Genomic DNA, 12,749 nt, shown 5'->3' on the forward strand with positions numbered 1-12,749 from the left:
CCGGTCAGTCTGTTTTGGAGATAAGATAGCTCGCGTTATTCTACGTTCCGGTTTAACAGCGAGCTTTCGTGGATTTGAAAGTGTTTATGTAGATCCACGAATAATCCGCGAGTGGGCCTGGGAGGGCTTATCCGATCTGGTTTATCGTCAAAAAATGGACTGGACTAGTTTTACTTGCGCCATTCGTGTTGCGACGAGGTAGAAATGCACGAACAAATTCCAGGATGTCCAGCTCTCGCCACGAATTCCGTGGTAAATGCGCGATCGTGTATCCGTATACGTAAACGACAGAACAAGCGATCTTGTTTCTTTTCGGTTATTCTTCTTTTTTTTTTTTTTATATATATATAGTTTTTTCCTTTTTATAGCCGGATGTGTGCTTTCAAAGATGCGTAAAAAAAGAGGCAACGCGTTTATCACAGGCTGCGCCACTCTCGTCGTTCACCGAATGCTCAACATAGATTAGGTTTAAGCTTTATATATATATATAATATTACCTAATGATATATATATGTAAATTATTGTTTTCTCTTTCCCCTCGTAAGACTCAGGGCACGCGCTCTCAAACGGGCCGTACCCCGCCGACAGGGTGGCGCATCCAACGTTCCGTACATAATCATTCGTACTCATTTTGTTTTCGAAAGCTCCGCAAAAAAGCGGATGGATTAGAAGAAAATCGATAGAAACTCGTTCTACAAAGCTGCGTATTTCTGTCCTTCAAGTCAGGTTTTAAAAATGAAGTCGAATTTTTTTTCTATTTTCTCTCTCTCGTTTTAATAATTCTTCTAAAGAGATTAACTTAATCTTTTAATCAGAATTAAGATATGCTGTACTGAATTTTCTGTTTTCTTTCACATTAAATACTCGATTATTTCGCTTTATTCTACAGAAAAGAGTGTAAAGCCTGCATGTATCGACTAAGTAGCTATTGGCCGAGACTATACTAGTCTTTCCTTTTAACAGTTTTAATTGTAATCTCGTCTGTCTAGACGGAGAAAGAAAATTTGCTAAAATTAGTTTAACGCGCGACGTTGGTACTTTCAATTTCGAAAGAATTAACTTCGTGGAAAGAACGGAAAGAAATCAAAGCTTCCAAATGTGATCTTAAATCTTAAATCTTCGATAATGAAAAATTGAATTCTACGAGTTTTATAGAACGACTTTCTCACAATTTCTTTCGATCGATCGACTTTTTGCAGGGCTGAGAAAAAGAGAGGCAAAAACCTCCGAAAACGTTAATTTATGCAAATGGGAGAACAACGCGATGCGCGCGCGAAAGAAATACAAACGGGGGTGTTCGCATACGTTCTCCCGTGTGAGATCTCGCTTTCGAAATTTTTAGCTTTAAAAGAAGAGAAAAAAAAAAGGAAGAAAAGCCCTCGAATGCGAACGCCGACGCAGGTGCAATACGTTTCACAGATGTGCATAAGTATACTTAGGATCGTGCCGTGATGCGTTGAACACGTTGAGAGGAAAGCACGCGAATTTGCAAATATTAAATGGCGCCGTTTAGCGCGTGCAGCATTGTACGTGCACCATATATGTCCAGTTACGAGCCGCAAATTGTTACGTCGCGTGCGCTCACGTAGGCTCCGTTAACACTGAAAACTCGTCTTATTCTGTAATACGAAAATTGCTTGCTCGCGAGAAAAAGAGAAACGAATCAAAAAGGAAAACTGATGGAAATGCATTTTTCGTCGAAATGACAAATTTCATGAAGTCGATTACATTTTGTTGGCTTAAGAATCGTTTATTTGTATTTTCCTCCGATTTCTGTTCGTTCAGTTTAATATTTACGACGTGCAATTTGAAAAAAGGAGAGTTAATTAATAATAATGAAAAAGTTAACACACACATACGCAGACTCGCCCGAGATCACAATTGTAAAAGAAACGGAGATCACGCGGCGTGCCAAGCGCCGGGGTGATGCATATACCATTATTTACAAGTATATACGCAAGCAGCGAAATACTGCGCCAAGATCGACCTTACCTCGTTTTTCGTCGTTTAGCATGCAAATTTATTCGCGGCGCAACTTCCCTAATTATATTGCCGGTGGTATACCTCTTGATTCATGTTTGACGGTACGATAAATTGTTGAGAATGATGTTACGTTTTCGGCGAGGCTCTTTAGAGACAACGATGTTCTCCATGGAAATATCAGCCATTAAGCAGCAGCCATTAGGGAAACTATGAATAGTGTGCGCAGCGAAATTAAATGCTTTTTGCATGTACGAAACATATATATTTTATAATGTCACACGTAAATATATATTGTATTTTGTTAAAAAGCGCCTTCCGTTTGGTTCGTTTTGTTGCCCTTCTATCTTTAAGTTACGCATATAGTTAAGTTTTCGCGCTCTGCACGTAGAGATCTATGTTACCGAACTATCCAATTGTCAAAAAGTTTTTCGCAGTAGGTATATGTATTATTTGTAACGCTTTATGATTTTGTAACAGCCGATTTAACTTGCTTTCCGTTTACAACACACTTCATCATCCTTCTGCCGTAAATCGTTGCTTTCGGTAATTACGAAATTACAATGTCAAATCAATCGCACGCAGAACCGCGATGTTCTGGCTCGAAGAGTTAATTCGGCTGGAATCTTGGCCGCAGAGTTTTTCGCTGCAACGTTACAACGGAACCAGGTTCCTAATAGTAATTTAGGGAGTGGGAAGAGTGAAAGAAATCAATTCGTCTCATATATTTTGTGACTGACGAGTGTCTCACGGCGGGCGCGGGTCCGATTCTGTTCGAACCGACAGTGTTCCCAAAGATATATCACCGTGTATATCGTGCATACATCCTTTGTTCTCCTTTTCTTCGCTCTCCTCCTTTGGCTTATTTCTCTCTGACACAGCGCTTCCAACATCCCGCCCAGTTTCTAGTGTTTCTCCGTGTTCACCCTCGTCCGCGATTCACCAACTTCATAATGTACATATATATATATATATGTGTACATGTATACATACGCGCGTATATATTATATTAATCAACAAGTGTGGCTGTTCATTACGAAACGGTCCCGCGTCCATGCCCCGAGCGTGTTCTGTTTTTCATTTTTTTTCACCTTTTTTATACAAATAAAATATACAAATAATACCAGACAAGCGCACGTCTTCCAGCACAACCCTCATTATTTTCCGTCCTTGTGGAGTTTACCGAGACATTATGTTACTTGTAATATATTTTCTAAACTTTAACGGAATATGTAATTCTTATTTCGATGAATGTTTTATAGATTTATGTATACATATATAAAGATTTGAAAGAAAACTTTTGTATGTACGACGGCGGTACATTTTTCTGAAGGAAAGTAAGGATGGAATTAAAAGAAGAGCTAACGATTAAAAAAATTTGACTTTAACGTGAAGCAAAAGTGCATTGACTCAACTTTAAACTTGCATAACTTGAACGCACTTTCGGTTTCTTTGGCATTTCGCCGTCAATTAGAAAGTAGCGCAATGAAAAACACAATGTCTCGGTAAATAGCGCCACTTCATAATTATTACTTTTGTTTCAGCTGGCAGTTATATTGTTTTCTCTTCGATCGCTTCTTCTGTTTACTTTAAATTGTTTAATTTTAAGTTGGTGTAATTTCGTTTTTCTTTTGTTTCCACGGATAATCACGATGATCGACACGAAAATATTTCTCATCAGTTCATAAACCTGAGATATAATTATGCAAGTAAATTTTAAGACGTGAAAACATAATATTCGTATTGATATTTGTAAATTAATTGTTTATTTGCATATTTCAGATATTCCTCTTACATAAACAACAAAAAAAGATCTGTATTAGAATTTCGATTAATACATCGTGATGAAATCGTGATAATAACGTAATCAAAACTTTTACTCGAGCGACTGGAAATTGTCGAAAATCTTTTCTCTACCGAAGTGAGCTTCAACGTCGCGATTTCGGGATCGGCTTTATCGGGTCTACGACGCGCGGAGAATAAATTTCAAGCATGGTCGTAAATTTGAGAGACCGACCGACCGACCGACCAACCAACCAACCGACCATCGGGGAACAGTCCGTCTCTCGCGCCGTGCAACCAGTTTTGCGCGGGCACGTCAGATCACGGCTGCTTGTCAGAACCGCGCTTGTCCGCTGCAACCTTGATTTGGATTATTTGCAATGAATTTTACAGAGCGCCGCTCTTATATGATGTACGCACCTGTACACGTGCGTTCTTATCCGCGAAACTTCATCAGAATCCAACAGAAACGTCTGTTAAAATCTCGCTCAGGCGAACACAGAAGCCACTTGCTCTCGTTCGCACGACAGTGGTTCTCGTTTTATCTCGTCAGTGACTATGGTCGGTAAAAATAGAGGGGATTCGTCATTTTTCAAAATCGAATTATAGAGGCGTGACTTTATGTTATACCTTTACACGCGACATAAATCAATTATCGTCGTGATTACGTTTGAAATGCATTAACATATTCGATGTACGGAGAAAACGATCCATTTCCAGAATATCCAATTTCACTTGTTAAACCGTAAACATGCAAATACGACAATGTGCCGTCCATTATCCCCGGAAGACCGAGAGGTTTCCGTATATATATCTGAAGACGAGTAAGTAAGAGGAAGAGAGACGCGGTATGTAAATTTGGCTCGTTCGTCAGTGCAGGGAATAACGTCGTCACTTTTGTCGGTTACTTTTTGTATTACTCTTCTTGCACGGCAGCGAAAACGGAGCGTTTAAGTAGTTACTCGAAGGGAAGCGAGAGGCGATCATCTGAAGCGTGCTTCAGTCTGGAGAACTGTTAAGCTATAATACGTTCGATCGATGCAAAAGTTTGAGCGGCCTATAAACACACGAGAGAGAGAGAGAGAGAGAGAGAGAGAGAGGAGGGGGGAGAGAGAGGGAACGAAAAGAGACAGAGGGAGAGTGTGAGAGAGAGAGAAATACAGAGAGAGAAAGCCACGAGAGCGCGCAGTGTTTGAGAAACTCTGTCGTCTCTCTGCGTAGAAGCTGCCCGACTGCACTTGACTTTCCAACTTCACGACCACAGCCGCAGCACAAGTGAATCCCGCCCATACGAGGACAGTAAAAAGATCAAATTGAGATAGCCAAGAGAGCTCGAGCTATCAAAGGAAAGGCGAAGTGAAAAGTGTCCGAGTTACGCGCGACTTCGCCTTTTACGACAAACAAATCGAGCAATTTTGAGCAATTTAGGAAAATTGCATGGATAATTTTGAGAGGGAATCACGCGCGCCGAATAATTACCGGAAGATAATTGCATACGCGAAGGCGAATTAACATCGGATACCAATTTCCGACGAAATGTATATACATATACTCGCGTATATTTTCAAGATAAAAGAGAGAGAACATTTTTACGATATTAATAAAATATTGAGATTGTCAATAATATTACAACGTATATACGCGGTTCATAATGGTGCTATTAAATCTGGCGTTTTCTCATCGGGATCGCCGCGCTGCTGCTGCTGCGTTTCTCATCTCTGACGCTAACGGTTGGACTTAGTAAAACGAGACACGGAGACGTCGTCGTAGGTGACACGACACTGACGGTGAGAATCACGACGACAGCAATTTGATTCACGCTTGTATCTCGGCCAAGCAGCTAATGTAGTTATTGCCAAAAATGACGAGGAACGAGTTTACGCGGCTCACACCGATCGGCGTACCATCTTAACCAGCCGCGTACACGCCGAATCCGGTTAGACCGGTTCGGCGAGACGTTAGATTTTCGCGTGATCGCACTTTCGGTTTCTGAATATTGTGTCCTTGAATGAAGCCCCGCATCGCGTATAGTGGCTGCGGTGGTCGCGGAGGTACGTGATGCAAGAACGAATGCACCGAAAATTATTTTCGGTTGAAAAAAAAAGGCACACGATAAAGAAGCACTTGATATAGTACATATAATATTTTATTCATCGCCGCCGAGCGCGGCAGGATAGTAGAGGTATTTTTCAGCAACACGAATGATGTACGCTGTTTTTGGGACGCTTTGTTGCGCGTACAAGGGGAACCAATTAAATCTACTTTTGCTGCAAAGCCAACTTTTAATAATACTGATTGTGAGCTGGAAAGCTGTAAATGTCAACGATACCAATAGAAGCTTTCAAATTTATTCGCGGATCAGTTGTCGGATTTGTAAATTATTTTCGTCGAGTATTCATAAGCTCATTAATATGTATACCTACATACGTATTTGTTATTATAATTATGAAATATCAAGCTCTCTATTAAGAGGATGGTATAATTATTGCTAGATAAAATCAAGCGTTTTGTTTGAAATACGTATCTCCTTGAATCAGATAAATGTATCTATTAACATAACATCGTTATTAATACAAATTGTATTTATTAACATAACATCAGAGAGACTAGAATTTATTTCGTGTCAAAATACTTTTAAAGGACCTTTTCTTTCACTGGAAAATAAAGAGAAATAATATAAAAATTCTGGTTTAACGTGTTCTCTCAGTTAATTTTTATGCAGTTCGAAACTGGGTAAGGCGAACGCAGAAAGCTTTTAAGGTAAGGGCATACGGCTCGCAAACACAGATTAACAATTATATTGTACGGCGGATTGCCGTAGAGAGAAACAATGAGTTGCAGCTCATTGCACGGTCGATGCGCGACGCGCCGCGCCGCGAAATGCAAGCGAGCGAGCAAGCCGAAGGACAAGGAGCAGCCGGGTATCGGAACGGTGCGAAGAATGATGGATCATCATGCATGCCCGAAAACCCGTTGGGACTCGGCGGAGATGAAGAATGTTGACCGGAGAAGAGAGAGAGAGAGAGAGAAAGGGAGAAGGAGAGAAAGAGAGAGAGAGAAGAATCCAGCCGGCGGCACGGCGAAGAGGCGATATCAGCGATCATGAAGTATGACTCCGACTGTTTTGAGCGTCCGACTCGACGCGGGAACGAGAGGAAATTATTATGCGCTGTAGAACTTCCGATCGTGCCGTTCGGCGTAACACGTCGCGAGATAGATAATAGTTTTCATTTTGGAGAAAAACTCCGTTTATCTCAATCGAGTCTCGTTGAAAGAAAAATGAAAATTGTCGCTCGTACAATCAGCGGGATTTGGAAGATTCACGTAAAAAAGACGTCAATCCTAAAGAGAGAGAGAGAGAGAGAGAGAGAGAGAGAGAGAGAGGGGGATCTTTTTTAGAGGGAGAAAAAGAGACAGGCAATTTTTGTGAATATTTTAATCATAAATTATAATCTACAACTGTGTTTATTTTAGTTGATAAAATTCTTCCGAAAACACAAACGCATTCAGAGTAAAGTCCCTACATAGATAACTGAATTAAGACCAACTGAAGTGGATACCTTTGAAGTTATAGCAGAACTGTGGATCGCGGTTTTTATCATTCGGCGTATATAATTCCGAATTAATTTCACCGTAAATACTAAGAAATGTACCTTACATCGGTTATTTCGATTACACGCGGTACCCAATCTGTCTAACAGAGAGTTATCTTCCAGAGCTAGGCGCTCTATCGACAACACACCGAAATATCTGACCTCACCGAGATTACGGCGAGATTCGAATCGCCTGGCGATAAACCGCGCGCGCATCGAATCACGAGGACATTCTTAAAAGGCATTCCGCACAATGACAATACCAAGTTCGCGTAGTTAAAGCCGAGACTTGGTCGTCATCGCTCGCCGTCGCGCGAAAATACAGGCGGGAGCGAAGAGGACAACCGCATAGAGGCCGGGACGAGAGAAGAAGAAAGAGAAAGAGGGAGAGAATTACGCGTTCGCTATATGGACCACGCGAGGCGAAAGTGAGACGGGGGGCAGAACCGCGATGGATGAGGAGAGGAGACGCGCCAGGCTAGGGGAGAGCCAGGGGGGTATCGCGAAGGAGAGAGACGAGATCCTCTCTCGGGTCCCCCCCGGCTGGCTCATAACTCGATGCCGTACGGTGGGAGAAACGCCCTTGACTCGGACTTGGTGGTTGGCGGGGGAGTGGGACCACGGCGCGGCCTTGAGCCGGCCCGTCTCGTTCCCCACGACCAGCGTTTCTCAATCTCGCGGTCTCGTCGGGGGTCTACCTCTCTCAGGTCCAACTCACCAGCAGCGTAACGCCGTAAAACGACGAAAATGTAGGAACGGTCATGAATTTCTATGAAGGGAGATAACACACTGACAACTGGGACAATCTGTCGCCCTTCCATAAGGAGGAGGATCGAGCGAGAAATGGCAAGAGGAAAAATACGTGGTGGTTTAACGACGTCTAATTTTTTAGCGGAAGGAGCTCGGTGACGTAGAGATGAAGAGGAAGGTGTGTGCGTGTGTGTGTGTGTGTGTGCATCCAAGTCCAACCGAGATAAAGCTCTTCTCGTATCTTACATCATTGTTTTCGTGGCGTTCTTGTACTTCTCGAGGCCGCTGTGCGTCACGCTTCTTCTCGACGTAGATGCGTCGCGAAGCGAGACGTTCTGGAAGAAAGATGTATACAGGTGGACGCGAACAGCATTACGTAGGTCAAGTAAGCGAATGTACTCTAAAAGCGCGTCATGAGAGCATCATCCTACCCATCGAGATAGCAACGTGCTATACAATAAAATAAAAAAAATCTCTGAAAAATGTAATACATATTATATTTTCCCTTTGAATCTGAATATCACAAATTCATATATTGTTTAAACTAAATAATCCTTAATATAAAATAAAGACGTCGCCAGAGGATCTTTAGTCCTCCAGAGACGACGAATCTCTATTTCGTCGTGCAACGTTTATAGGCTCTTGGACGCAACGAGGGCGTTCAGCGAGCGAGCCAATGTTGCGGGGGAACGACGTTAGTCGGCCGAAAACCTAATCACCGACGGATCGCCAGCCACGCGGGCATCTCTCGAAACGAGTCAGTCGGCGGGCAAAAGCGGGGTTCAAGGTTCATGAACTTGGCACGACGACCGTCGCGACGACTCTTATGAGCGTGGCGCGGCCACGACAGAGGAGAGAGCCCCCCTCGCGGCTCTCTTTCTCTGGACCTCTCTCCCCTCGTGGCTCTCGCGCGACCACGTGAACGAAATTCCTCCTCAACAAGAACGAGTGAGAAGGATCCTCGAAAAAAACATTCCGATGCACGATTGCATCTATGGTGCATCATCGTCGGATCGTGTAATAACAACGCGACGTTAACCATTGCACAAACGATCGTGCTATCTGTCTTTTTCAAAGATAACGGATGAAGTGTAGCTCGCTTTGAAATCTCGACGATTTGTCTTAATCTTTTATGTCAAGAAATTATTTCAACTCGAACACGTCTGATAATTAGCGGATACGAGAAAAATGTTGATTCCATACGTACACCCTAATATGAGTATAGCTGGCCATTCACGCTAAGATCAGAAGATCTGGAAAAAAATTCGCAGAATCCAAGAACGTTGTAGCATATGTGTTCAACGGTCGCTTCTCCGTACTATATTTCGTAAGCATTGACAGCCAGTACGAATGCAAACCGAATACAATGACACCCTCGTTGCGAATCTCGCGAATTTACGCGCGGTCCGGAAGGTGCGATCGAGGAAGTTGAGAACAAAACGCGTTTCGTCTGTCAGAAGTGTCTGCGAGTATCGTGGGATAGGAAGAGGAAGGAGGGAGGTGTCTTGGAAAGAAAGAGAGAACAACGCGAAGGACCGTAGAGGGAAAGAGAGGGAGAGGAAGAGGGAAAAAGACGCGCGGTTTAAAGGAGCGAGGAGGAAGAAAGAAGCGGTCGAGACGATCAAAATTGGTAGCGAACCTTCTGATAGGGGCACAAGGTGCACGTTTTAAGCCCCCATGTTGTAGGATCTCCGTGTTTGTTACACAGAACGAGTAAGTTACCAAGAACAGATCCTCTTCATCCGTAAAAAAAGAAACCTTTAATTTAAAAAATATACGATTTTCTTGAACACACGTTTGATATTTTCTTTAAGTTCTGTATTTTCCTCCCCCCCCCCCCCAAATTGCATCAAATTTTATATTCGATGATAATGAGAGATTATGAAGAAACAATGTTTCATTTGTCATTTAACGGCTTGAAAGATGATACGTGCGCGGAGTTCGTTCGCCGATCGGTCTCTGTCGCGGTTTAGGGCCCCACGTATGCTGAATCCGCTACTGATCGAAGGGATCTCGAGGGGTCCCACCGTCCGTCGCTCTCGCTGCATCGTCGTCTCGTACGGTCCGTATACACCTCACCGGTGCACCGGTGCTTATCCTTTATACTTTATTTTGCCTCCGCGAAATACCGGCTGACAGTTACTCCCTCGAACGAAATAAAAGATATCTCCTCCCTCTCTCTCTCTCTCTTTTTCTCTTGGTCTCGCGGAAGAGAATCGCGCGCGCGGCTCCGGGGAAGTTCCTGCCACTTGGCCTACTACTCCACTCCGCTCTCTTCGCTCGCGGACGAGCTACCGGGGCTTTTCTTTTTACGCGAGCCACTTCCTGCTCTCCGCGAACTTTGTTTTTCTTTCTTGTCCCTCCCTCGCCCTTCGTCCACGGTCCCCCTCGCGGTTCTTCCGCAGCTTCTTTCTTTCTTTTCCCCTTTTCTTGTTGCTCCACCCCGAGACCCAGTCACGGGGGATTATGCAACACATAACGGAGAAATCTAAACAAGCACGACGAAATTCGCCGGGATCGGACTACCCGAACTCTCTTTTGGAGCGACGTCCCTTGCACGCACTGCTTTTGGATCGCTCGGCCGAAGAATGCCAATCTGCGATGAATTCTGATATTCGCTGAATATCGATCGTCTAACTTTTTTTTTTTTCCTCAGGGCGGAAACGTGAAAAGTAAATGCATTTTGTGTGTACATATTATACATCCGTGTAAAAAATTAAATATTAATTTTTCACAATTAATTTAACTCTGTGAGATATATTATTTCAATTTATAATTGTGTTTCAAGTCCCCCCCAGACAAATCAAATTGGCGCGCAGTCCATAAAATTATATTAGTTATATTTGCATATTCACATATGAGTATTGCTAAAGACCCGTTTTGACCAAAAATAGATTCTTCTGTTTTATTTATATTTAAAAAACTTTCTCTCGATATATCGTGATACTAAAGGTCATCTCATTACTTTATCAAGTCGACTTTATTAAGTTTTAGACATGACATTGAGCTTTTCTCAGAGAAAGGATCGAACAATTTTCTCTTGTACGGAAAATACATGCTGCAGTGTATCGATAATCTCTTGCCTTGGTCAATAAGAATATATACATATATCGTAGTCAATTTTCGGGACAACAAAAATTGATAACGAAATGGAAACTCGTGCTTTCGAAGAATAGCAATAAATACTCGTTGGAAAGATTAAAAATGAAGAATCGGAGGAAGCCCCGTAGAATAAGGAGCCCCGCGTGCGCGCGCTACCATATACACGTCACGTTATTGCCGACGATTTCGCGATTGCCGAGCGCGATCAATGTAACCTGCGTACCCTTGGCGGGATGCTGTGTGCGTGAGGCGGCGATTACTACCGTCTGGCTGTTATTACGAGTCGGCGGGACAGGCCAGGCAACGCGCGCCGAAGGACTGCTATGCAAAGGACTCTCGCTGGCGGCGGCGTTTGCATACTAGTAGATTAGTTCGCTAGGTCGCTGTAGTTTCGTCGTCTCACCCAATTCCGGACGGGATGAATAAACCAACAGCAACAGGTTAATCGCTCGCTCGGCGAAACGCGCCGCAAACGTTAATCGTTTTATTACTCCCCGTTACGCGCGTTTTACCGTATCTCGAAGTTTTCGCGGCGCGGGACGACGCGAAAATTGACACCGCGACGCATCGCGCCCGGCGGCGCGCTATTATTTTAATCGAGCCGCCCGCCGTTCCTTTGTCGTGCACCGCCGGGGCTCCGCTGTTGTTTGTCAGAGCGTAAACAATTGCGGCATTGTATCCGGAACGCTGCGTTGTTCGCAGCATTATTGCAAACATTTAACGCGACGTTTATCGGTTCCGTTATATGTAATTCCACGCGGACGTACGATCCCGCGCGATCGACATGTCTGACAACGCGTTGTCTCTCGGATTTAATAATTGTCGAAACGTTCCCGACACGCATCCATCCTTCGTGGAAAAACGCCCGGTGACAGTTTGACGAATTGATCTGTGTGTGGATTCGTATCGCGGATTCCCGATCTCTGGTGGAACCTTCACTCAAAGAACTGAACAGCGTAGGATGTAAACTGGAGACCAAAGAGAGAGAATGGAATTTCAAATATTTAAATTAATTTCTTTTTCAATTTTTCTTTAACACTGGAACCGCAGCTGTGCCATTTTTCGTCCGTCTGATAAAAAGTTGTATCTTTTCCAGTTAATTTAGATTTACGTGGATCTTTAGATTTTTGTGACTTTGCATAAATAATCGTCATAGTTAATTACAAGAATAATTCTACTTTTATGATGACGCAATCCTTCCTCGTAAGAATCCAAATTTAACCTGAACCGTGATTAAGTCAAATCGTCGCGATTCTAATGTTAAAGAGTTAAGATTTACACTGATCGCATTCAACTTTTCAGCTCCATTATTTGCGTTACATCGAATTATGTTTTCTACCTCGAGGCAAGGGAGAAATCCTTCTGATTTTTCCGCGATACATCGAAGGTAGCTATAATTCAACGTTTTGACGAAAGATCGCTAGTAGAAAAGATTGGTTGGCAGTTGACGATGCAAGTAAATTGCCCCCACTGCGCTTTGTTTTTGCGGAGTGCGCCGGCGTCGCGCATTTGCGCATCGAAGCCCGTCCAACTGTTTACCTG

The sequence above is a fragment of the Cyphomyrmex costatus genome, unplaced genomic scaffold, assembly GCF_001594065.2.
Source record: "Cyphomyrmex costatus isolate MS0001 unplaced genomic scaffold, Ccosl1.0 scaffold57, whole genome shotgun sequence".
Lineage (NCBI taxonomy): Eukaryota > Metazoa > Arthropoda > Insecta > Hymenoptera > Formicidae > Cyphomyrmex > Cyphomyrmex costatus.